The sequence below is a fragment of the Rhyacophila brunnea genome, unplaced genomic scaffold (assembly GCF_057557595.1).
Source record: "Rhyacophila brunnea isolate RB1 unplaced genomic scaffold, BYU_Rbru_1.0 scaffold_2, whole genome shotgun sequence".
Lineage (NCBI taxonomy): Eukaryota > Metazoa > Arthropoda > Insecta > Trichoptera > Rhyacophilidae > Rhyacophila > Rhyacophila brunnea.
In genome coordinates this window covers 39,664,577-39,692,474 of record NW_028232859.1, presented here as the reverse complement: position 1 = coordinate 39,692,474, position 27,898 = coordinate 39,664,577, and the positions used below count along the sequence as shown (strand labels likewise).

General features: G+C 31.0%; 1 protein-coding gene across 1 annotated transcript in view; it reads left to right on the top strand.

Annotated features, from left to right (window-relative positions):
* Positions 1–27,898, top strand: part of LOC147072310 (uncharacterized) — a 621,588-nt gene that overhangs the window by 381,299 nt on the left and 212,391 nt on the right. The gene's annotated exons all lie outside the window — the stretch shown is intronic.

Sequence of the window (27,898 nt, the reverse complement as noted above, 5' to 3'; positions counted from 1 at the left end):
CCATTTTAATTTTAAAAAATCCCGTAGGACGTTATTAGTTTGCATGAATTTTATAAACAAAATATATAAATATAATCAACTACTTTTATAATAAATTAGAAAAAAACCTTTTTTTTTAAATAGGAACTTGGTTGTTTTGAATACTACGTAGGTACTAATATGTGTAATTATTTATAGAAAATATCCAACCATTATCAGATATATGATTATTTGTATAATATAGGTTGTAAGTTCGCACCTAAGTAACAGTTAACAGGGTATAAGTACATCGTACATCACATCTCATTGTTCACATAGCCCGCATAACCTTGTGGGCACTGCAGACTTTATGAACATTTACTTTTCAGAGTTTAAAACTTTACTTTCCTCTTCTATCCAGCTTTCATATATTGCGAGAACAAGCACAGCAAAGTTGCATGAAAGCCCTCCCTATTCGTGCTGTATATTTTTTTGAAACACTGTTTTATAACAACCGCTAAACTTGATAATTTAATAACAATCCTTCCTCTGGAGATTTTAATTTACGTTTACCACGGTTAAGTTCTGCGGAAAAGTTTCTTCAAATGTAAGATGGTTTGATAATAATATTCATAAAGAATAAAATAAAATAAAAACAATTTAGGTATGTAGGTACTATTGTGAAATATTTTTTTTAGTTTTTCTTTTAAATAGTTAATGGCAAACATAAAATAAATAATATTTTACATTTTTCTTCGTTTCTAGTTCATTACAAAAAATAATGTATTGGAGTGTACTTTTATACGTATGAATGCAAACGCCGCTCTAAGTGTGTTGAAGAGAATACATATAGGCATATTCTGAATCAGATAAACTGTCGCGAATGTCCAAAGAACTACGTTGGCCAAACTTCACGAACTGTAAAAAAGCGTGTGAGTAAACACGGGAAGGTGTATCGATTAAATACTTGACAATGAAAGCTATTGCGGAACACTACATAGTTATAAGCCATAAATTTGATTTTGAGAATAGGATATTGGGCAGGAATAAGGGATAGTTTTCACGCTTAATAAAAGAGGACATCTAAATTCACATGAAAATATTAATATGGGCAGTGTGCTATACTTAGAACCACGTGGTGATAAACCAAAAAAATATCACGATAACAAAAAAGTATGAAAGTCTCAAACATTATATTTAATATGTTGATTCTTATAATTTTGTAGACGTTCACTGAATAGTTAAATAGCCCTGTTTCATTTCTCTCGATATCGTCCCTCTACATCCCATTAAGTCATGTGGTTCTATAGATGATATTTTAAATATTATAAATCATTCATATGTATCATTCTTATATTAAAAGCTAAAAACATCTTCGTCGTTATCACAACTGCATGTCTGAGGATTGTGACCATGAGGGCTACCTTCTTCTCAGCTCGGTACACTTCTCTTCATATTCAGATACACGACTCTAATAGTGGAAAATTTCTGACATACTCAATTTATCCTGTTCATCTATGAGATCTCTATCGACCTTTCCTGCTTTATAATAAAAGCTTTTTCTGAGCTGTCATTTTCTCTGATACATTATATCGTGGGTATTCTGCGAATAAGCATTAAGTCAAAAATACTAGTTTTGAGATAATCGAGTTTGAAAGTTTGGACGGTCTTAACTTTTTTTATATATATAAAAGGCAAATTCCTTTCTGCGATATTGCTTTGAGTATGACTTAGTGCAGTTTCGCACGCAGAATTTTGTGAATATAGCCTGAGAATGAGAGAAGCAAATGCACTAAGTCCATTTAGTGCTTTTTCTCTGAATAGATGAATGTCTTATAACATAAATTATCTTCGCCAGTTTTATAGATATGACTGTGTGTGTTTTTGTAGACTATTATAGAGCGTACTCTTAATAAGATTATCTCATCATTAAGTCAAAACAGCAAAATTTTGACTTAATGCTTTTTCGCAGAATACCCACGATATATATGGTCAAGTCCCCGGAAAATGTTACGCATGCAAATCGATGATGGTATCTTGTGTATATTTAGTTATCTTATAATCGACACGATTTCCAATTTAATATCTTAATATATGAAAGCTCATTACGCTCTGTATATCTAATATTTTGTACTATTTTAAGTTGTGGTAGTATTTTAACACTACCCATGTAAAGTCTCTACCGAAGCCAAGCTTGCATATCCTATGCCAATATTAAAAAGCACGCCTTTCACTTCTCAATTTAACCCGAGTTTGTATTTGACACTATCTGTCGACGGATTCTGTCTAACGGCGTTTCTATAATATATACAGTATAATCCATTCATATAAATGTACTATACAACATCGCACAAGCTAGCTAAAAATTTAAAATTGCTTTACATATTTTCAATAGGGAGAGTATTTTAAAACATCTTATGAGTTTATTTTATATAAGGTACTATGAAGAATTTTACTACATAAATTATTCGATGATTAATTAAGTAAAATTAAACGTACATAAATAATCTTGTTGCAGGCCTTGTCAGTGTTATAACGACAACGCAAAAATCAGCGAGTCATTGATCTATGGCACAATCGCCGCATCTGAGATCAGTATATTCTACAGGTGTGACATACTTCAATAAGCGTCGACTACCTCGGGCTTTGTCATCGAAACGCCTCGAAGTTTCAACGATGCGGTGGTCAGCAGATTTCCCAATTATAAAATATATCAACAATGATTCTTGACATTTACGAAATATTCATGTAAGTATATAAATAGCGAGTAGTTGATGGGTTATCTTAGTCCGTCCAATACCTCCGATCAGATTTAGTCTCAGTATCACTTCCACCGAGCCTCGAGCAGCCAACATCTCTTCTGTATCATTTACTCCTGTACCAACTGTATACCGTTATGCACCAATAAACTTCCGCTCCTCCATTCATCTGAGCAACCTCCAACCAGTCTCTCTTCATCTCTACACCTGTCACCCCTTAGTGACTCTCGTCCCTTTACAACGAGACCGCTAAACTCGAAAAAAACGTATCTAGTGACGAAATTTCAACCAACGTTTTCTTTCGTTATTGCATCAGGCTGTCGTCAAACATGTCAGATTCGTACATTTAACTATTCTCAGTTAGAGTGAAGGGGAAAATCTCTAGAGAGTTCATTTAATTAGAACTTTTTATACTTCATACGACTTACTACCTACCGTCTTATATTTTAGTATAATAAACCTTAACAAATAAAATTACCATTTTTAAAATTTACTAAGTAAAAATGGCAGCAGGCATGTATACCATTGTGAAAATAATAACAGATATTTCTTCAGTCATGTAAATATTTTAATCTTATTGAAAATAATGTAGGTAATTAGTATTTAGTTTAATTGCTCACTGTTACCAACCCATTTTTTGTATAGTTACGTATTACCGAATCAATACCAATTACTCAGAAACATATGAATTGATCTCTGCATATTATATGATTAAGCATTAATTGCAACTAACTATAAGATAAGAACGAATGTGTGTGTTAATTTAAAATCCCTTATATATCATTAAAAATAGTATGAAAAATCGAACGCACCCATTTAGGTACATACTTAATGTTAAATAATTTGGTGCGAATTCTGAAAAAATCTCATTATATATCGTATAGAATTATAGATATATTATATACCTTTTATTTATAGAACAGACAGTATTACTAATCGGCCAAGTCACTAAAATGCTCTACAAATATTTGGTACAAGTTTCCCATATTTAGCAAAAATTCCAAAATTAACAATTTACTAATTTGTTATTTTGTTTCGTGTGCTGCTGTATGTCCGTAGATACGGATATCTATATAGATAAACATAGTGAAAACTAATTAAAACAGTTTCTGTGTTAAAATTCCTGCTAGCACAGCATCCTAAAACGAATATGTCCAATTATTTCGTTAAAATAACATCTAATTTCGGTTTTCATTCGCACTCTACAAAATTTCAGCAACTGTTCAGGGCGGGAGCTTAATAAAATTAAACAGACGTGATAATTAAAAAAAAAACATTGTTTTGTTTTTATATTACCTTAAAACACTGCGCCAATTAAGCATTTCAGAATGATGAATGCAATGGTTTCTTTCATTTTATTACAACATTTTAATAAAAACAATACATTTATGAAGAAGTACTTTACATAGCTACGTAGATAAATTGTAAAAAAACAACTGTAAACTTTTAATAATTAAAATTATTAAAAGTTTAAAAAAAATTTAACATTACGTCACCTCAATACTACAACTAGGTAACTCTGATTTGATCATTGTTGGGAAATTTAAACTTAAAGTTTACTTGATTAACATAAATCTAGTCTATAATTATTATTTAAAATAAAAATTAAAAATAAAATTGTGCTTGTATAATTATTGGGAACAATTAAATACTATTCAATTGTATGAAAAAATATTGTAGATATATTATTTTATTTCTTTAATGCATTTATGGTTTTAAAGTTATCTACTATTTTCAAAAACAAAATTAATACAGTTCCCATTAACTTCTGCCTCACCTAGTTTTATCATTTTTTAGGGAGTGAAATGTAGAATCATATTAAATATGTATCTCAAAAATAGTGAAAATCAAGTTATCTAGTTGTAGTATTGAGGTGACGTATTATAAAATGTTGTTTATAACCAATACTGTAGTATAATAGCTTCGCAATAGTAACAGATAAATCTATCAGTCGAATCCTGTTGGCTGAATGAAATATTTACGCCGTTTGTCAATCAACTCAATATGTATGTTTTTAAATTTATGGCATTGTATTGCAGTATCCTCTTCATTTCATCCCTTATCCCTATGCCCTAAATTCGGATCCTGTTGGTACTTTTACAACGTGTCCTTAAATATATAATTCTGCCAATAAGACGTAACAATAAGTTACCTGACATATAATGTTAGTAACATACATGCTCTACCTTGATCAGAAATTTTCATTTAATAATACCTGTGTACGAAAGGAAAATTCTAATAAGTTTAATATATTAAGAAACAATTAAACTCTGTTAAATAACAACAATCCATAATATATGCATAAGGGAGAAAAAGGGCAAGTCGAATTTATTAAATTTATTTCACATAGCAAATAGAAGTTCGAAGTTGTCCAAAGATCAATCTTATTTTGGCTCTCACGAAAAGTAGTAATTTTATACTTATCTCCTTTTTCCATATATACTTAATACAATTAATATCATAATAAGTATCTCTGACGAATCTTGCAACTATAAATTGATAAATGATATTGCGTATGTGGGTACATATTATTAAAATATTTCGGGTGGTAATTATCCTTTATTAAAATAGTTTAAAATGATTGTCAAATAAACATATAATTATTACAATATAAAAAAATACTATGCACAAAATAATTTGCATTGTTTGAAATTTAAAAAATGTTACAATGTTATTGTTAAAAGGCCTGAGGCTTCAGAGTTTACCGACAGACATCGCTTAAACACTAACTTTAATAATGTTGCTTTTTTACAGTTTTTTTTTGTTAATATATACATAATATATTAGTTTATTTTTTTTAATTATTTTATAACGCGGAAGGAAAAATATGAAATTCCACTAGTCGCATTACCGGCCGCAACAAACTAAGTGCACGTTGACTCATTGGCAGCTACGTGATATTTTTCCGTTGTGATTTCTTTGCATCCAAATCATATTGTAAATAAAATTTTATTTTTGGTCGTTGCGACCGACTGGCCATAACTTCCAAGTGCGTTGTGAATATCATGATTTCATAAATTAAATAATGATCTACTCTATTATGGACGCTTGGTGAAGAGTTATTTATTGTAACGTAGCGTAATAGCGCTCGTGGATTTACTGGCAGGAATAGTGCGTATTTTAAACTATCGTGACAATAATAACTATTTACACGTAAAAGTGCTGACTGTCTCTCCAATCTCATTCTTCAAGAGTATGCAAGACGCGATGTTGTCATTCTATGGTACTACGTTAAAATTCCCACCAACACCCGTCATATATGCACAGCTGTGGATATGCACGGCCGCTTTCCATAACGCTTTAAACGTGTCTGAAAGAAGTGATTTTAAGTGCTCATTCCGTCCCAAGACCGAGCCGCATGGGACTGATGCTGCAACCATGCACCGTAGTGCTTAAAGAAGAAAGTTAAGAAAGATTTTTTTTTGTTTTTGGACTGGCTCTGCTGTCCGCTGACGTTAAGTGCCCTGTGTACCCGCATACTGAATGTCATGAATTGAAATGGATGAGTCTACGGAGGAGTCAGGACTATCCCGCTACCCATACGACGCTGATGGTACTATTTGACAAGTAGTGAAAATCGGTTAACCTTAAAATGAGTACAGTTCGTTTTTTTGCTGGCAGGTTCGCCACTATCGTTCTACTGCGCGGGTGCAGATTGAGAAAATCCCTACTGTCGCAAGAAAATTAAGAACCTTCCAAACTTTTTTGATGCATTGCAACTGCAGGATAATTCATATTTACCCATACATTTTCTTGTTATGGTCGCGATAATACTTACTGTCAACAGTAAATCCATGCACTTACGCAAACGGGGTATTAGTTTAAATAATATGTTGATGGTTTGGATTATGCGTGATTCACGTGACATCATTTTTAGACTGCGAAGTTGTGAAAATAAAATAAATCGTGTATATAAGTAATGTATTATAATATTTCTCAACCTCAAGCACCCGCCCCGTTATTCCAGTGGGCAATCTATGCGTGGAAAAACATGCAGCAAAAATTGAGCGCTCACGTTTTTTGCATTTGCCAATGATTGGGATAAACTCGCGTGCATAATGCAATTTTGATTGAATAAATGTTTGGCTCGAGGGCAAACAGTCACCAGACGTGAAAGGTAATAAAATTGTTCGGCCAATTTGTCCGATAATATGAGCACAATTAAATAATTCTATCGCCGATTATTACTATCCGCGTATAATTATTTCAGACTTACGTTTCTCTGGTAATAAATATTTTACTTTATAGATTTTTTATTTAAATCTCATATAATTAACTACCTACATAATATGTGAGTAATATTATTACAGACAGATATTTATCTAGGATTAGTTACAATAAAATTAATGTTTATTAGATTGCATTGGTACCTACCGATTATTTTTATCGATGAGCCTTTTTTCTCAATTGAGTGAATTTTTTTTAATACCAATTAGTCAACTTAATGGTTAAATCTAACTAAAAAATCGTCAGTGCATCTTCTATTTATATGTTACATATATATCAGGGTTTTCGAACCTTTTTACGTACGCGTATCCAAATATTATTTTTCTTGTCTGACGTGCCGAGCAGTTATGGGGGAAAATAGTTTTTAAAAATTCCCAAACTTTAAAACTGTCTGCCAGTTTTTGTGTCTTATTTAGTTCAGTCATTTTTTGTCTGTAGGAATCAATTATTATTAGTTATTTACGCACAAATTGACACAAGAATTGCTCCGATCAGATTGTGCATTCTCACGCTATGGTGGTCTCCAGCATTGTAAATCGATCAAAATTAGAGGATCGTGGCGCGGCATTCCTCGCCGCCTGGTGAGGTTAGTGCGATAATATTATATGTGACGCATAAAGTCTAAGGACCGACCTATGTAATTATATATTTAAATTAAACGTAATGTTTATTCTTGAAGAATATTTGCCTACTTTTTTTATACAATGCGATCTGTCATTTATTATTATTATATGTTTCTTTTTTTCTTCAAACGCGTGCCATAAGTTCGCCAATATTGATCTGTATACATAATCTATAACTCTTGAAACTCTTCAAAGTATTTTGTAGTCCATCACGTTAAGATGTAGAATATTGAAAAAAATGCCATCACTGTATGGCATATCTGTTAGTATTATAGTTTCCTTTTTGTTATATTTAGTGTCTTATAAAATGACAAGCTGTCGAAGGCGAGATTTTTTGAAAAATAGTTAATATAACATATTTTAAAAGTAGTCAATGATCTGCTATACTATATTATTTGACTATGTACTTTTTTTTCTACGGGGTGTAAATGCGAAGTACGTCACTCTTGGCAGTGTTGAACTATGTGTCATCGATAACTATCTTAAGGATTGAGAACATAAGTTGTTTTTTCTACCGAAAGTGCAGAACTAACCTTTCATTGTTAATGCAAATCGGTTGGACAAATTCTCAGCTCATTCGACATACTTATATGTATTTAATAATTCATATATTTAGTCTTATACTAATATTGCTTATATTTCTTTTTTTTCCATGTAAGCTTGAAATAGTAATTTGTAAAGTTATGTAAATAAATACATTTGAATTTTAATAATGTTTTCAATAATTATCTATGATTTATACTTTGATATTATTCTGTTCTGGATATTATAGTTGAACGTAGTTATGCAGAATGTAGCCAGTCCACAATAATGTCGAGCTGAGATAATGGCACTGTAGCAACAACATGGTATTAAAAATGTATGTGAAATGTAAAATTGTAAATAGTATTTTATTTCAAGAATAATTTGTTTGCGGCTTGGCTATTTTCAGCAAAACGTAGAGAAAACCTTCTCGCATCTGATCTATATCATATCTCATTGTTTTTGTGGACTGGCTACTTTCTGCATAACTATATCCAAGTAGTGTCGTCTATCTATAAGAAGAGGTTAGGGACGTCATATCGAAATAAAAGTATAGATAGAAGGAAGACAGAAGAAGGAAAAATAAGTATATGGAGAAATAGAGATAGTGAGGCGTATATTGTAATAAAAAGTGCTAAGTTACAAAACGTATACTCTACCAAAGTATCGGAGTATCAGTCAAAAAGTATCAATGGTTTTTTGACCTCCCTAATAGAGGTCCAATCTTATTCATATATTAATTATAGTCAAAGGCTATGACTACGGATCCTAGATCAGGTAGGTAGCCATCGCGTGTTTTTAAACTGTCGGCAAATCGTTTACTTGCAGATGGTTGAACTTCATCGGTGTTGCAATGATTGCCAGTCAAGATATACATCATCAATCTTCTCAAATGTTAATTTTCCTTTCCAGCATGTCCATATTACCCCGCGGCGATCGAGCCATTGCTGTGTATATTTACATTGGGAAACTGAGAATGTTTTGTTTTCTTAAGAACATTAAATTTCACGGTCATAAATAGATACGTGCGCTGTCAAGATCAGATAAAACAATGGCTTATTAATTGGTTTGTCTTATGTTTTAGTATTATTTACCTAAACAGACTATAAATATAATCAAAACAATAAGTATCTATACGGACTCATGGGTCCATATTGATGTTATAACTTTAACTGAACGTCGTATCACCCTAGAATACAATCAAACTCATAAGGTACTCATAAATAATAAGAAATCAAGCGGCTTGGTATGTTTTCATTGGTGATTTTCTTTGAGACAAATCGTCGATGTAGGATTGGTTTGTCGAATAGACCAAATGTCAAATGTTCAGGAGACAACATTTTCGTTATCCCTATATTTAAATTGTTGTTTAAAAAATCATTCTGCATTAACTCAACTCAATTAATCACTGCCGAGCTGTTAATTATTTTTTAATTACCACATTTAAATAGCATGTTAATTATATCGAATGGCCAGGTAACGCAAACACGCCAGTCGCGGTGTTAGCACTAAATGAGTTAAAAGATCGATTTCAACAGAAACGGATATTCGACAAACCAGTCATACAAATTTAAAAAGGGCCGCTAAATAGTTTTAACTAGTAACAATAGTGCCAGTACACGTGTATAAATTTAATGGCACCGATAGTGACTAAATTAAATTATCGCGATAATAACACCGTTTACACGTAAAAGTGCTGGCTGTCTCGCCAATCTCATTCTTCAAGCGAAAGCGAGACGCGTTGTTGTCATTGTATGGTGCTATTTGACAGGTTGTGAAAATTTTATCGTAATGGTTGCGACGATACGTACTGCCGCCAGTAAATCCATGCACATGTAAACTGGCTATAAAGTTATTAACGTATACCAAAATATAAAAAATATACGTATTTCTTACAAATTGATTCCTCTTTTTTTTAAATAACATCGATTTAGAACCAAACTGACTTGAGTGTATTTGGCCACCTGAATAATATCTTCAAAAGTGATACGTGCTAACAGTGTATATGCGTGTAAAACCTTGACCGCTTAGTGTAAGAAGAAATTACAAAACTAGCGTAAAGTAGCGCATCGCGGCATATACCAAAATGTGCAAATAGTAACAATAGGCCGGACACTGAACAAAATCTACCCATATAGTGTTATCATAGGATAGCACTAAACGATCACAGGATGTACATGGCAGCGAATAACTAGAAGCCAATAAGATTGGAAGAAGTTAAAACAATAGTGATATTGATGATGAAATTTAATAACAATCCATAAATGATCAACACAGTCAAATTGAAATAAAATGTCTAACTTTCCAAGAACCGAATAAACAATTTTTCAATATTGATAGCTAATATCAATAGGATGTTTATTATCGCATACGTGTAATTGAAAAGTGTTAAATATAGCCACATCTGCACAAATACTGAGATATATTATAAATGTTCAAAAAGTTATATATTTTAACATAATCGTCATGTATCAGTGTTTGAAAGTATCCTGTGGCCCAGCACACAGTTACAACTTACAACTGATATACTGTGATTTTCATTTTATATTGATATAATTATTATTACTGCTACCTACGCCATTGATGTGGCCCACCATAGGTTATAATTATTAATAGGTTATACTCGTAGGTAATTTTCTGACCCGCAGATTAAAAAAATCGACCACGTCTGATGCACTCCATTGTGAGTAATATTATGTAACATGTAGTATTTTTTTCCAATATGTGAAATTACAACAAGATAACATCGTATATAAACACAAATTATACTTTGATATTCTAACTTTTGTTTTTTTTCATACTATGATTGATTTATCCGCGTGGAATTAATATTTTTGATTAAAATCAATGAACATATAACAAACATGCTATTAATAAAATGGCTTTGATATATTAAATATAATATTATAAAATCGCATTTTTAACAGCTCTGACACATAATATGAGAAGGCGTTACTGTTTTCCAAAATATTCGACGATCAGATAAAGTAAAACTAATTGTATTAATTTCTTGTAAAGACACATATCTTTTGTATGATCGGTCGTGTGGGTGGTCCTTTATGTTTAAGCTACGCTGTACTGTACTATATCTACTCATACATTAACAGACTAGATTCACGTTACATTCTATTAAAAAGTAATGTCTTTATTGAAAAAAAATGTTCCACCCGTAATTTTAAAATGTACCAATTATCTGTTTTTCCCATCATGTCTTATTATCTATAACATATTATAACTTCTCCAAGAAAAACCGTGTACAAATACCTACCTAAATACACAATACTAACAGACTTAAAAAAACTCTTCTCAATGATTATCATAACAGCAAACAAAGAAAAAGAAGTAGTAAGTAGTTCCAAATGAGACTGATATAAATATTCAATGAAAATGAAGAAAATTAAAATAATTTTTTGATAAAATACAAATTCATTATTTTACTCTAGAGATTCTCTACACTGATGTTATGTAATATTTCATAATTATGACAAAATACATTACTGTGCTAAAAACATGTCCACACCAGTTGTATCACCATTTTGATGTACTTATGTATTCATTTTTAGTTAACTACGATAATATTGGATCCAAATACAGATGGTATTGTTTTATACAGCAGAGTATAAAGCTGATGAATAATAAATACAGCCTCAAGACAGACCAAAATTACACACATTGGTAAAAACTGATATCAATGCACAAAGTTATTTTTCACTCGTAATGTGTATCTCTGTATCATTCCAACCTATAAGTAGATTTTAAAAAAAAACATTGCACGATTAACAGCTAAGTACGACAAATCTTAGGTTGTATGTCTTCTATAAACATTGCGAGATATTTAATTATACGCTGTGTGAACTGAATAAACTCCACCTTTTTTATAAGTAAATCCAGAATAAAAAAAGCGTAGGTACCTATAATATTTTTTTTGCAATCATTTTTAAAAAATTGCTTCGAAAGGTGTTAGTAGGTGGAGACGTCATATCGAAAGAAAAAGTATCGATACATTTTCGACGTCCCTTGTTGTAGATGCTGTGGTAATGTTTCACATTTTACCACGTTTTTATTAGCTCGTATTCTTGTTTATCCATTACGATTTTTTTCTTGTGTGTCCAGTAAATATTTTTTCTTATTTGTAAGATTTGTATTGGACGATTGAAGATGTTTCACTAACTTTCCGACTAGCTAGACATTTGAAACTTTTAGAATATATCAGAACACGACGACAATGCATTCTTTTAATACTTTTAGCCATTTTTAAGCAGAATTGAATTCATTTTCAGTTAATTCTGTTTTGTATGGAAAGCAATCCACTCAATCCGTCAAATACCGAGAGGGTTGTATGTAGCCAAACCGTGGAGAAAGACAGGTGTCAGACAAATCATCCAGGTCACGATCCTCGGTCATATAAACTAAAAAAATAATAAAATAAATACATCTTCTAATACATAATATAAATTATATTTGTTTTCAAGGGATAAGTATATATTTTTTATTCTAACTTCGCCCCTGAATTATTAAGATTTACCATGAGGCAATAATAAATATAATTATATCGCAGACATCCTTGTGAAGTCAACGCATTGTTCAAAATTACTATAATAATAATTGACAGTCGTATGTTCGGTTACATTGAAGCGACTTGTAAAATGTCAGTGATACAATATTATTATGATGCAATTACATGTAAGTACTAAAATATGATCATGTTTGCGTGCTTACTATGCATGAACATGCGTGAAAACAAAACATCATAATTTTCTAGTTATAATTCTTTAATTTCTAAAATATACCTGTGTTTCAAATATGACAAGTAATATTATAACAAGATAATATAGTATTTTTCGAATCAATTAAGTCGTTAAAAATAAAAGTATAATAATAATTGATACCTACCAAAGTACTTGCTGTTATCCACTTAATAATTCATCAGTAATTTATTGATATATAATAGTTTGTCATTATAAAAAGAATTTAGTTTGTACAATATAATATATCCGTTTGACTTAGGAAATGTCTAGTTCTGTAAAGTGTAAATAACGAAGAATCCCAAAATAACCCTATATAAAGACTTTATACTTATTACTATCACTTATGGCTCGATGACATTGATTTACTTTAGAAGCTACAAGCCAGCGAATTTAAAATCTGCTTGTAGACTCGCCCAGTATCGTCATAGAACTAGCTAACAAGCGGATTGTAAACAATCTACCGAGAAAAGTTGAAAGCCGGGCTTCTTTATACGCTGCACGCTGGCGTGTGGGCCGATATGTGTCTGCGCAGTAGAGCGATAGTGGCAGTGTTGCCATCTTTTTCTATGCTGATTATAGGACAAAGGCATACAAATTATAGTATTTCTGAAGAATATATAGTACAGGTTTTTCTTCTTATAGTTCACATTTTTCGTCTTGAATCCTTAAAAATTATAGTATTTTGGTATATTTGGCGTAAAATTATAGTATTTTACATTTTTCGCGGAATTAAAATTATAGTATAGTACGGTTGGCATCACTGGATAGTGGCGACCTCCCAGTAAAAAAACGAACTACTCAATACGTCCTGTCAAAATAGTACCAAAAATGACGGTTTCAACTCACTAGCTTGTTGGCTTCCGAGCAAGTGAAAAGTTTTGTGTGTCATCATCACAGATGCACTAGCTGACTTGCCCGCTTTTAAACTCGCCAACAAGCTGCTTGTAAAGTAGCAACGTAGTAACGTAGATAATTCTTTACGACATATTTCCGGGGCAAAGAAACTTATTCGTCCCGCATTTAATTGTGTTATCATAAAAATATAATATCTACTTCGTCGTAATTGTCAATTGCTTATATAAATACACATATTTTCTGGCTAGGTTTTTGTTGTTATTAAATGCACCAACCTCTAATTAAAATCTCGCCTGGTGTAGTCTCTCTGTGGTAGTGGACGGTAACCAGGTGAGGGAATCGTGTTGTATTGTAAACAAATTACGATATCTACCATAAGAAATTCAATTAGAGCCGAATTTTTTAAAATGTATACTTACAAAGGTTAGTGACGAAATTGGCATGTACTTAACTAACATTAAAACTAAGTAATCATGGTTATTTTGGCACAAATTCCAATGTCTATTAAAATAAAAAGTTCAGGGCTAACACGCTACCTACTCGGGTGCAATTTACGCCAAGACTCTGTTCAAACAACATTATTATTATGTAGGTCATAATATTATTATATTAAAATTCAAGTAAATTAAAATATTATTCTTTAATTTAAAACATAACTGAAGATACGCCGGAGCTTTTATAAAACAGGTTGAGTGGGAGACGAAATGGTTTAAACCCTCTTGCAAGCTAAATAAGTGATTATAATAATTTTGATACACAACAATTTTCTATAGTAAATAAAAAGCTTCGTTTTAAAAACCACGTTATTTGAACTAGTTGGTTAAAACAAATTAGTTATTTTGATTTTTTAGAAGACAATGGATATACGTTGAGCTGACATAAGTAAAAACTACAACATTCGTAGAGAAATTTATATTCAATACATTATTACAGGGGGGGGCAAACTGCGGCCCGCGGGCCGCATGTGGCCCGCCGGCTATTTTTTGCGGCCTGCCATCATTAATTGTACTTCTGATTACGAATAATTTCTTTAAATATTTTTTTTAATATTGACAATAGATTAAAATTTGAAGAATTTGTTGTTTCGTAAATGTATTATCTTAGTACGCCTTCCTTGCGTCTCGTCTCACACTATGTAACCACTATTTTCTACGTTGAACATCGTGACTCATTTAAATACTTTTAACTCCGCGTTGCAAGGAAAAAAAATATATGCCTATGATATGGTAAAAAGTTTGAATAGATTTCAATTAAAACTCTAGTTATTCCTTCGACAAAAATATCGTATAACAACGTGGACCACTTTCCAACTTTGAAATTGCTGAATATACCAGAATATAAATTTGAAGAATATGGTGAACAAACAATTATAATCATGAACCTCAATAAAAATTCTTTACGATCAAATATCTCTGATGCCCATTTACAAGCAGTTTTGAGAATATCAACTACAAAATTAACACCTGAATTTAAAAAAAATGTTATAAAATGTACAACAGTTTCATTCTTCTCATTAACTTTTTTGTAATGTTTATTTTTCGTGATAATAAATAGTGTATATCTAAAAATGGTATTTTATGTGCGGCCCGCCGCTCATTTTGAATTCTTGAATTTGGCCCTTCGTCCAAAAAGTTTGCCCCCCCCCTGCATTATTATATTATAATTATTGTCACCATTATACCTGAATGAAAATCACAAATATGCTGTGAAGGGTATATGTATATAAAATACACGTAATTTCTACATGTAGATATAATATTAATATGGTGACGTCAAAATTCCATCTAACTCATTTTAAAATCATGTGTGCCCTGTAACATTGACTTAGTAATCTTTGATCTCTGGTTGATTTTACTAGGTGTGTTTGATCCAGAGTAATAGGTTAGTGGAAAAGCTAAAAATTTATATATATAAAAGAGACTGGATATCCTTAATATGTAAAGTGTCATATTCTCCGCTTCCGGACGAAAATTATACATATTTTTAAATACCTACTTGCAACTTGTACCATTGCAATTTGACTGAGTGACTGAGGACCCATCGAGTTATTTTCCAATGACGGATTCGTAGTATTAAATAATTATATATACACCGACCTCTAAATAGGTATATAACAACGAATATTGTCGGGGTCAGAAGGCGATACAAATTTAATAAACACAACATGACAAAATGACAAAAATTACTGCGTAATAAGATATTATTTGACTTTTGTGACTACGTATTTGGAATCTATGCATGTGTTGTTTTTTTTTACGTGTTTCAATAAAAATGATAAAAGAAAAAAATATTTAATACGTTTCGGCATACATATCGGGATTTTCTCAAATGTCTCGCCGGACCCTTGCCCGACTTGAATGGACTTCACCTTGCGTGTGGATCATTCCGCTTGGCCCAGCGCCCCTGCCAACTATCCCACACGCTCCCTTGAGTCACTGAAAGTCACAAAATTAGCCGACCGAAAAACGAATACGCACACTAAATTAGCATAATCGTGGAGTGGCGAACCCTTAGAAATGAAGGCTAATTCTGAGGTGTAAATATTTAAATTTCGAACCCGGTAATTGGTTAGGAAATCTGTTTAATTCCCCTAAATCTACAGGGCGGTTTAAATTTTAAATAGTGGAGTAGGGTAATATAACATTCGAATATTTTGCAACGCAGTTATTTATTTTACGAAAATAAATTTAAGTAATATCAAGATTATAGAAATTTTTATTAAGTGCGTTAAAAATTAATAAAAATTTATTAATACATGTGCATCTATATCACATACATATGTAAATCATAACGGGTATTTTCATGGTTATGTTTATATATTTATACGTACCTACCCTTTTAAGCACGCCAAATTCCAATTTTGAAATAATTGATCTTGATACGTAGCTACTGTATTTTTAAATCAAATAAATATATCATAATTATTACTATCATTCGTATTACGCACTGGCGCATAATGAATAAGGTGCAATTTGTTAATTTATTTACAAATTACTTTTAATAATAATATTTCACTTTTACATAATATCAAAACAAAAATAATTACAAGATAAAAAGAACTTTTTATATACTTACAACGTTTTTAAATTTCCTGTTGAATTATTATGCTCAATATGCTCAAACTTGTACTTGATATGAAGTAAATAAAAAACAAACAAACAAATACTGAAATGTCATTTTGACATTTCATTTTGATTTACATAGTAACGCACGTATATATTAATAATTTAGTTGCTAGGACCACCCCCTTAGCAACCAATAATAGTCTTTTACTTTTTACGGATTTTTCTGAAATAACTTTCCTATGCATTTAGGTTTATACAGAAATGTTGGAAATTTCATAGAGAATCGATTGATGTAAAAAAACGTATTTTGAAAAATTGGCGTTTAGGATAGTTTAGAATTGAATAGACGATTTGTCCCTTTGTCATTTAATTCTTATGTAAATACCAAAGAAAATAAAATTAATATTACTACAGTAGGCCATTAAAATTATATTTACATACTTTGGTTTGTAAATCTACTTTATTTACCGGTATAAATTGTTATGAAGTCTTGTATTTTGTATTAGTAATTATAGCTGGTCCTTGTATATTTAATAAGAGTAAAACCTGAAAGAATCAGATCTGACTAACCGACCTGTACTCCGGAAATCCTCTTAAATAGCTACAGTACATTCCACTCACATGTTATACTATGTTATGAGATTCATGCGACGTTGTTTTCAATAATAAAGCTATAATTTGATTAATCCTTTTTGTGCCTTCTTGTAAAATTGAGGTGGCCATGTATGCTCCAAATAATATGTCTAGTGGCGGCGCAGAAGCACCCAAACGTCGAACGATTTAATCATCAATGATTATCCTCTCGCATGCCTCTCTAATCGACCTTCACCAAATAATATAACTCGGTCGCCTAGCCAGCGGCTCCCAAACTTTTTAACCATGTGTAATACTATTTTTGTAATATCATATTTGGGCATTTTCGCCAAAGTTTGTACATTGCGTTTTTGGCATGTCCCATGACTTTGATTGATTTTTTCATAGTTATTATATTATAAAATGTTGGAAAGTTATGTACTTTTAACATGCAAATTTATTAATTTACTCTATTCAATCAGTTAAATACAACTATCTGACCTGTATATATTTTTAATTGATTATTTAGATCGAAAGGTAGTGCGTTTTTACCATGTCCCACCCATAAATTCAAATAAACAAAGTCTGATTTCGTCATTAATTTTGAGTGTGTAAAATTAAATTCGTAGTGTTTTCAACAGCTTACATTATATATTTTTGGAAAATATATAGTTTTTTCGTAAATTTGTACCAATATTGAAAAAAAATCACGTTTAAAGTGTGTCCCAGGATATTTGAAAAAGTGGAACTCCACATTCCGTTACCACGATTTTAGCATGAAGGCGAAAAATTTTCACTATAAATATGTTTTTTTTTAATGTAGCAACATTTTTGTATAACACTGATCGCCATGTACACTTTAAATTGTTGGTGTGTGTCGGTATCGCTATCGGAACAGGTTGCTTTCTGGGTTGGTCATTTAAGAAGTTCCACTACTGTTACCACGATTTATAAGGTAAGAAAACACATATTTCTATTTCACATACTACACATATGGAGCTTATCTTTCATACTACAGATATAATAAAACATATCGCAGGTTTAACAATAAAACTAAGCTAAATTTTGGCTTCAAACACTTCTGAAACAGAATCCGTTACTTCCACTCCGAAACTATATTGGTGGTAACGTATATGTGGAATGTAAAAGTAACGAAATGGCATGCATAAAGTTGGGTTTACAGTGTGTGTTTAGTTCTTCATAGATTATAAAAAAAAATATTTTGTCTGTTCGTATGAAAAACAAAAATATTTTCATTAAAAAATATAAAAAATAACCTGACTATAATATAATAATATAATAAAGATTAAAAAAGTATGTGATATGTCTGAATACGCAAAAATAGCGCACATAAAAGTATGGAGATAAAAAAAAACAACAGAAGGAAAAGAAAAAACACCAGACTGAAATAATTGCGAGACAGGCACTGGCTCTGTCATACTCTTTCTGTTATACGCCACCAAAATTTTAAAACTTCTCCATACATTTTAGGCATAGAAATTTATAAAAATGTATGAAAAAGTATTTTTTTGTCACGTTTAACAGAAATGTGTACTCGATTAGATTTAATACCTAGAACTGTAGGTATTCACGAAATGTCAGAAAAGTACGTCTTGATTACAATCAACCTGTATAGCTACATTTTATGTTGATGAATACAATTAAATTTCAAGACAACATAAAGTCGAACTTGGTTATTACGAGGAAGATGGGACCGACTGAATTTGCTTGTTATAAGCGTTACTCGTTATATCAGAGAATAGGTATTTTTAAATGAGCATGTCACATTACACAAAAAGCCGAAAATAAAAAATTTGGAAACCATCGTAAAAATCCCCGAAACGAGCATGGCATTCATAAACTACAAAAGAAGTTGTTTATTGTAATTAACGCTGGTAGGTACCTACGGACTTCACAAACCTTGGATTTTTCAACCATATGCGTGGATACTTTTTTATTATTGTCGGTGAAACACCAATAAGGTAGGTACTTAGACACTTTACTAGTGTCATAAACGTAATCCGACCCCGGCGGCATCCTGTCCAATCGGATTTTATTGCTTAGGGTCGAAATGTTTTAAAACGGTCGACACATTAACAGTATTTTAGCTCGGTATATCCGATAAGTTGCTCGTTATAACAGTGAAAGAATTAAATGGATGGCGAAAATCATAAACCAATTGTCAACAAATGTTTCGTTATTACATCCGAGATCTCGCTATGTCAGAGATCGTAATAACCGAGTTTGACTATAATTATTTTCGTAAAAGTTATATACTCCGTGCCGCGCTAGGAACTCGCGTCTGAATCCCTTGCTGATTTTTTTTTTCATATATTGTTAATTTGCTTAAAAATATTTTTTATCTGAGTTACAAATAATATAAATGCCAAATAAAGTTATGGTAATGTATAGTGTGTCAAAATTATTACCTACCTTATTTTACAAGTATTGTGAAATTTATTATAAAATATGTCTATTTTAGTGATTAAGTTTGATTTGTTTTGTTATTTTGACGCACGTTGAATATTTATCTGTCTATCAAAAAATTCAAATAAATTTCATAAAACAAAAATTTGTTTTTATGGTAACATGTAACTTAAGCTTTACAAATTACACTCCGTTACCATTTCGTTCCATTCCGAAAATGTCCCCAAAAAAGTTGAACGTTAACTATTTTTCATTTGATTATTAAATAACGAAACTTATTTATTTTTCCAATAAAATTTAGTAAAAGTGATTATTGTCTTTAAAAAAATAGCAGAACGAACATTGATTGGTTTTTTCAAATACTAAAGGAAAAATGCTCTGCCATTATAGACATAGGGTAACGGAGGGGAACGAAATGTGCCCAAGAATTAAAATTCAATAATATTTTTTGACTATTTGTAGTTTTATTTTGAAGTGTATGGTTTTTTTAATCTAATAGAGCTCTTTTAAGTGATAAAAAGTGTTTCATTCATGTTTTAAAAGCTAAGTTTCGTAGTCACGGAACGGAAACTTATTATGCCCAATTTCATAATAAAAATGATATAAATATTGTATTAATCAATATTTTGCTGAAAAATTGCTATCACCAATTCAGCAATAGAACAAGGAATCTGCTAGCTATATAAAAATGGTTAATTTGAGTGAAAAAATAATATTACCCAAATTTCAAACATGTACAAACTTTGGCGAAAATGCCCATTTACATGATTCAAATTATCTTTTACTCCGAGCACTAGATTATATACGCCATACGCGTATTGTAAATCTTTGATAGACATATCAAATTAAAATGCGCTTAGATACTTTATAGTAAAAATATCTTTATTTTTGAATATCATAATTTGAAAACACTTCCGAGAAATACATAACGAATAGAAAAAAATCTTTTACAAAAAAATACGACACCCAGCAGGTTCGAACCTGCGTGCCAATAGTAACGCAGTTTAGAAAGCGCTTCAGAGAGTATTGTAAGAACCGTTAGTAAAATATCGTCGCAATTAGATAAGATTCCTATAGCATAGTGGCCAATGCACGTGGGCGCGAATCCCGAAGGACGCAGGTTCGAATTCTGATAGGTGTCGTATTTTTTCAAAAAGATATTTTTTTCTATTGGTTATATATTTGTGTTTTTAAATCATGAATGTTCAATAAAAAGAATGTTACATTCTTAAATCTTTTGTATTATTCGTTTGAATAAAAAAAAAATATATTTTTGTTTAAAAAAATAATCAAATGATAGTTATAATACACGTATATTCACGTTTACCACCCGCATAGTCATTTGTTGTCTGCAATTACAATTCAACAAATATGATAGACTAGAACTCGCATATTGTTTAGATTTAGAATCTTTTTTCATGCATGGTCGATGATTAAACCTTGTTACGTGTATAAGATAAAAAAAAATATATTGTAAATAATGTCTTAATTATTCAATTTTGGTTGTAGGCTACTTTTAAGGCCCGGCTGACTGATAGTTACTATAGATTCTATTCACAACCCAAATAATAACAGGTATGTACTAACACATAAAAAATGAATAACCGTGAAATCTCATTCAATCATTAATGCGGATCCAGAATAATAATTGAGAAATCATCACTCTGGTCTTTGATCTATGAACCATCACTACCTCAGCATGTACTCTATCTAGTACTCCACACTTTAATTCTAACCCCGCTTTGAAGTAAACCAGTAAAACTACTCTGAATCGTGTTGTATAAAATTACTCTTCGGCAATGTTCATATATTAATTTTGTCACTTTCACTCATTACTGTACTTGTTTTTGGATCGTAGGTCTAAAATAAAGTATAAGTAATAGGTCATAGAATTCAGCCAATTGAATTGATATAACTAGAACTGTTTTTAATTTTGGTTTTGTTAACCGAGAATATTTTTATGTATACCTAAATAAGTGTGTAGTCGAATAAATAGTACCTAGTAGTGTTGCCAATTGTTATAAATAAAATATTATAAACGGGGCAAGAAAAACTAGACATTTCTCAGAAAAATTCCAGGTTTCCTGAAATTAAACATAATATAACGCAGCTATTGTTTTTTTGTCGAACAAAAATAAATCTCTAGTACGGTACCTATCCACATAGAAATAAAAAAACATAAAGTTTTAAGATCTTTTTACAGTTTTAATCGGCAGTACAACAACAAAATTTGGAGCATCGTCAAAACCCTCATAATTTTTAAATTGTCATCCCGGTCAGTATAAATATAATATAAAAAGCCTTTTTATTTCTTACAAACAAAAGTAAATGACAGTTAAATGACTATATCTAATGAATATTTATATATATAACATATTAATATATCTATCATTTATATATATCTATCTATGGTTGTATTATCTACGTATTTTCTAGTTTATATAATATTAATTATTATATTTTTTTATATTTTTGTATAATACATATATATATTAAGATTTTTTTTATTTTTGCATATAATACTAATAGATAATGTTTATAAATTGAACAATGGTATGTAATTAGTTTGTTTGGTTTGTAAGAACCCCTCTTCGGGTGAAGGCCTACTACAAAGTGTTAATCTCTGGCCTCTCTTGTTTCTTTCTCCATACCCATTTGATTTCGTAGCTAAGTATTCGTCTTGTCTGGGTTGGCCTATTTTTGCATTTAGGTCGCCCATTATTATAATAATATGTTTTATGTGCTTGGTTAATAGCTTTGTTTACATTTGTATAAAAAGTATAAATTTCTTCTTCTTTCGCTATTTCTGTGGGTGCGTACACTTGTATGAGAAGTAAATTTGTTTATTAAAAAAATATAACGTTTTTATGAAAACTATAAACCTAGTTTCTAAATGGAAAAAAATACTACATATGCCACAGGCCAGGTGTGATTTTTTTTAAAGCCAAATACTAAATCTGGAAAGAAAATACTATGTTGGCAACGCTAATTCGTAGTAATATGATTTTTTTCTAAGATTTATAAAAACCTTATCATTAAAAACAAATTAACCCTCGTTCACCTTTGGCGAGCGCAGCTATAATCACCATACAGTGTTTAACCTCTAGCATTGTCCGTGCTCGGTCCGAAAGTGAACATGTAATTTAGTGCCGACAGTTAATTACACATTACACATTTAAAACGGAGCCAGAAAAAATAGTGAAAACATCATCGGACAGAGCGTATTAAGAGTAAGGAGAAGAAGAACACTAACGTGGGAAAGAATCCGGGAGATTTCGCCGCGGGCCAAGGTTCGTGGAAGGGAGGGCCGAGGATCACTGAGACCATTATTAACACTAACTCTTTCTCTCAGTAAAGGTACAGCAAACCTCCACTGCCTAAACTATGACGTTTGATAATAACTCATTCATTCATTAATACAATAATCCATAATACTGTGACAAATCACTATATCTTGAAGATTAGCAAACAGTGTTTAATGCGAAATCGGTTGATTTAATACTCTTTAATCCAATTCTTATTAGCAGTTATTTTGAGTTCTCTGAGTGAATAATTGAATAGCCACGCCTCCGTAATTGGAGAAAACTCTGGCAAATTAAGAGTGCTACGGTAAAATGTAATACATACAATTTAGAGGCTATCCATAGACTGAAACCATATACGATTTAGAACCGTGTGCCATATTAAACTTTTTTTTAGATTTCTGTTCATGAAAATATATTTTCACTAGTTTGTATAATGTAAGTGTATGGTGTAAACGGATACGATCAGATGCTTAGAATATACTTTGTAAAAATATATTTCCATAAGCAGAAATCATACCTAAGTCTAGTAACATGTAACCAAATGGGGATCTGGTTGTTAACCGACTGACCAGCCGTTGCGTTGAGTTGCACTGGCTGGCCGTCATAATGGGCGGAGGCTCTAACCATTACGGAGCATACTGGAATTTCGTTGCAAATAATGACTTATTATACACTTTTATTAGTGTAATCTAAGAGACATTTTAGACAAGACTACAACATTTAACTTTGTCAAAAAAATACTTGTGTGGATATATTAAATTTCATGGATTGAATTGTATTCATATATTATATGGATAAAGTGAGTAATATTATATATAGTTATTATGATATAGCATTGTCTAAATTTAAAACATTTAATCTTTTCTCTAATAAGTTCAGTTTAATGTCCGGCTCTGGTCTAATTCAACCCATGACAGATTGTCTACGTATTTTTTCACGGTCAATACGTATGTACCGTGTACGTATCTAATAAAAAACTGTGTTCAGATATTTGCGCTACCAGTCTTTTTATATATTGAAATCCTGAGTGTATACGGAAAAATTGCCAATATCTTATTTTTTTACTTTAATATTCAATGCTCTTATAATTCACTTTCTCTGTATGCTTTTTTGAATCCAGTTCACATTATGTTTGTATTATTTTCCGTTTCACTATCCTATTTTCCTGTTAGGAGAGAATGGCCAACAGACAATAATTAATTCACCTGAAAACTGTGCACCACACGGCGATTTTTAAAACTGCGATAAGTTTAATTAAATTTTGGTAATTTGTGCAACTACTTAATTCGATATTTTATTTTGATCAAATTAGCGCGTATTATTAAATAATTGCTTAGTTTATTAGTTTATTATGCCAAAAGACATCTGCATTCTTCTCAAGAGATAAAGTTTGTACAATATAAATAACAATATTTTATAAAATGCATAGCTTCTATCTCAACGCCACCACCCTCCCTGAGTTAAACAGCGTGACTTAAAAAGTTTTGATTTATTAGTGACGTATTGCAAAAAGTAAGCGAGTTTTACCTGTAAAATCTTAATAAAAACGTACTTGCTTTACGCAAAATATCTACAATATTATAATATTTCATATAACTGGGTTCTTCAAAAACCAAAGAGTGTTTATTATTAATTTATTGTATCCTGGAAAAGTATACACTTATTAATGGTAATATTGTTATAAAGGTAAGTTATTTGAGTTTGGAGTTATTTGTAATTAAATGGTATACAAGTATAGTCGGACAATCACAGTACCTAATGCTTAAATTACACTATACAACGCGTTCCCCGCGGACCACCTGACTTGATCACCTGTATCATAATTCATAACAGCGTCACTACTTTAAAATTATTCCCATGAAACGAATAATTTATATACTATTTTCTTGTCTAATCCGACTCGATGACTTCGATAACTACATTACGAGGCATTAATTCCGATCTCTTCTTGTCATCTGGCTTCATAATTCGTAACCCTGGCCGTTATTCACTATATTAAATTAACAAACAATAATACTTATTAATTACAAACAAAAATTACTATATTACCTAGTTTTTCAAACACAGTCTCCAATAATTTGCGGTGACATTTTTAATAAGAAATTAATGAATCAAACGCTGACAAAAAGATATTTTTTTAGTTTACTATACTTACTATACTATATTTTAATACTAGAAATACAAACGTATATTGTGATTAGTTATAAGCTAAAAATAAAATCGTTGTATATTATAGTTATTTACACTTAACAAATTAATAATACGTATATAATGCCATGGACTAAGATTTTGAAGTCGGGTTAAGTTTATTTCTAATATTAAAAACGCGTTTCGCTTACTTGATAAACTTTAATTCATATTGTGATACAGATGTAACTATTGAAAATATTATATTCTTTAACATTTATTTAAGTTTATTCCATATTTTCTTTCTCCACAATTTTAAATATGTTACGCTCACAACCAGAATATAACGCATTCTCCTTTATTTCTGTGTTCCCTGGTTATCTATGATTGACGATTGCACATATGGTCAGCGTGAATCTGCGACTCGGCGACACTGTTCGTGTAATTCAGCCATAAGAAATATAATAATAATAATACACGTAGATATATTAGTCACAAAAAATAGGTACAACAGGTGATTAACCTGTTGTCAATCATGTAAGTAGGTGATTTAAAATTTAATATTATTGAAGATGCTTTATTATTCCGTTGATGTTAATTAAAATCTAATTTGACACAAATCTCTACTATTAAACATATTACAAAATTACAGCATGTTTAAACATTTTTTGCAATCATTTTATATGTAATAATCGTATGCAAAGGTGTACTGAAAGAATTAGTTTTAAACTTTCTATTTCAAGCCATTATGTGTTTTTGCTCTGTAATAAACAGTGTTCTCCGGCACCTGCTATTAAAAATAAATGTACTAAAACGAGGTCAAATTACATTTATATTATTAATATAAATGCTTTGAATATATTAATGCATAATATAAAACAGTAACGACTTTACTAAAATGATAATACATTTGTTTTCATTCAGGCGGCTCGTGCGAACTGTTTGTTACTGTTTTTGACTGCAAAATACATAATACCCCTTTACATCTGCATGAATTTACTACTGGCAGTACGTATTATCGCGACCATAACAAGAAAATGCACGAGTAAACACGTGTTACCGAGCAAGTTGCAATAGTTGCAAGCTTCTGATTTTTAACGCTTCAGTTGGAACTTGTGAGATGTTTGCTGCCTCGCAGTAGAACGATAGTGGAGAACTTACTGGAAAATAACAAACTACACCGCGCAGATCATTTTCGAGATTTACCAATTTTCACATTCAGTCCAATAGCACCATAAAATGACGCGTGTCTCGCTAGTCAGTACTTTTACGTGTTAACACATTATTGGTGCCAGTAAATCCATGCACGTAAACAGGCGCTATAATGACAAACGCTATGAATGAGAACACATTGATGAAAAAATTATATATTGCACTGAAATGTCGTTAATATAACGCGATTGTAATAAAAATCATACCCAAGTTATTTTATTGTAGAATACCGCCATGTTTTTTTTTGTTGTAAAGAAAACTTCGTTTTCAACTGATAATGTTGATTACTTAAAAACTAAAAACTATAATTAAACTGCGAACTGGTTGTTATAAAATTATCGACAGCACTGTTTGTCAGTATTACAAAATGAATGAACACAGAATATCTTTCATATGCCGGCGTGGATTATATTATATAGCCTGAAGGTTTAAGATGTGATATCTCTATACTTATTTAGATTAATAAAACTTCTAAAAGTACCTTTATAATTGAATATAAGTAGGTAACTCTTTTGTTTGATAGGTGGCACGCCACCTGGATTTCATATATCAAAATAAAATTACTTAAAATTACTCTGGTAGGTACCTATTTAATATTTTGACTGTGATGTTTGGCAATTATAAGATAACGAATAGAATATCGAGTTGACAGCTCTTTCCGGCTATTAAGGCAGGCAATTAGTTCAGTTTAGTAATATATCGTCACACAATTTGTAACTTAACACAGATGTGATTTATAACTTTTTAGTAAATCGAATTCCTATTAAATCGAAATAATATAATATTCGATTTCTGTATAAACGGTAGAGTAAAATTCCATGTACCTACCATATATTAAATACATAGGATGAGCTGTCCACTGAAAACTGACATTCGAAAAACTGAACGGCAAATGAAGTATTGGTCGACCACTAGACAGAAAAATATTCTTGAAGTAAAAAAGTAGAATGAAATCTCTCTGAACAACCCTAAATAGATGCGCATGATAGAAAAGGCGTAAGCTGTAGTAATAAGAATTCCGGGTAGTAAATCGATGGTTCAAAATATACAGATGCCTATAAAATAAAGAACAATAATATAGGTACCTACATCAGTCATTACTGATTATAATTAAATATATTTGTTACATATTTTTAGATCCAATCAAAACAATTTTCCCAAAGTCCAAATCGAGAGTATTTCTAGTTTCCTGAAGCGAAATAACAGAAGAAATACCCTCCATCAATAACCCCCCGGACAATAAAAATAACTGTGAGAAAAAGCCCCAATATAAAAATAAAAACTCTTTAAATAAAATTTTCCTTGGCACAATAATATGATACAAAAATAAATAAATTTGAAATTAAATTGTATTTAAATAGTTTTAATTCTGATACAGGGGGTTAATATTCTAGGCGGTTTCTATACGGATGTTCTTGTTCAGGGGGTTTTTCCGTCCAGGGGATAATTTGTACTAGAACTGATGTTTTGTAACCGTATCATATCGAAATGTCGGTC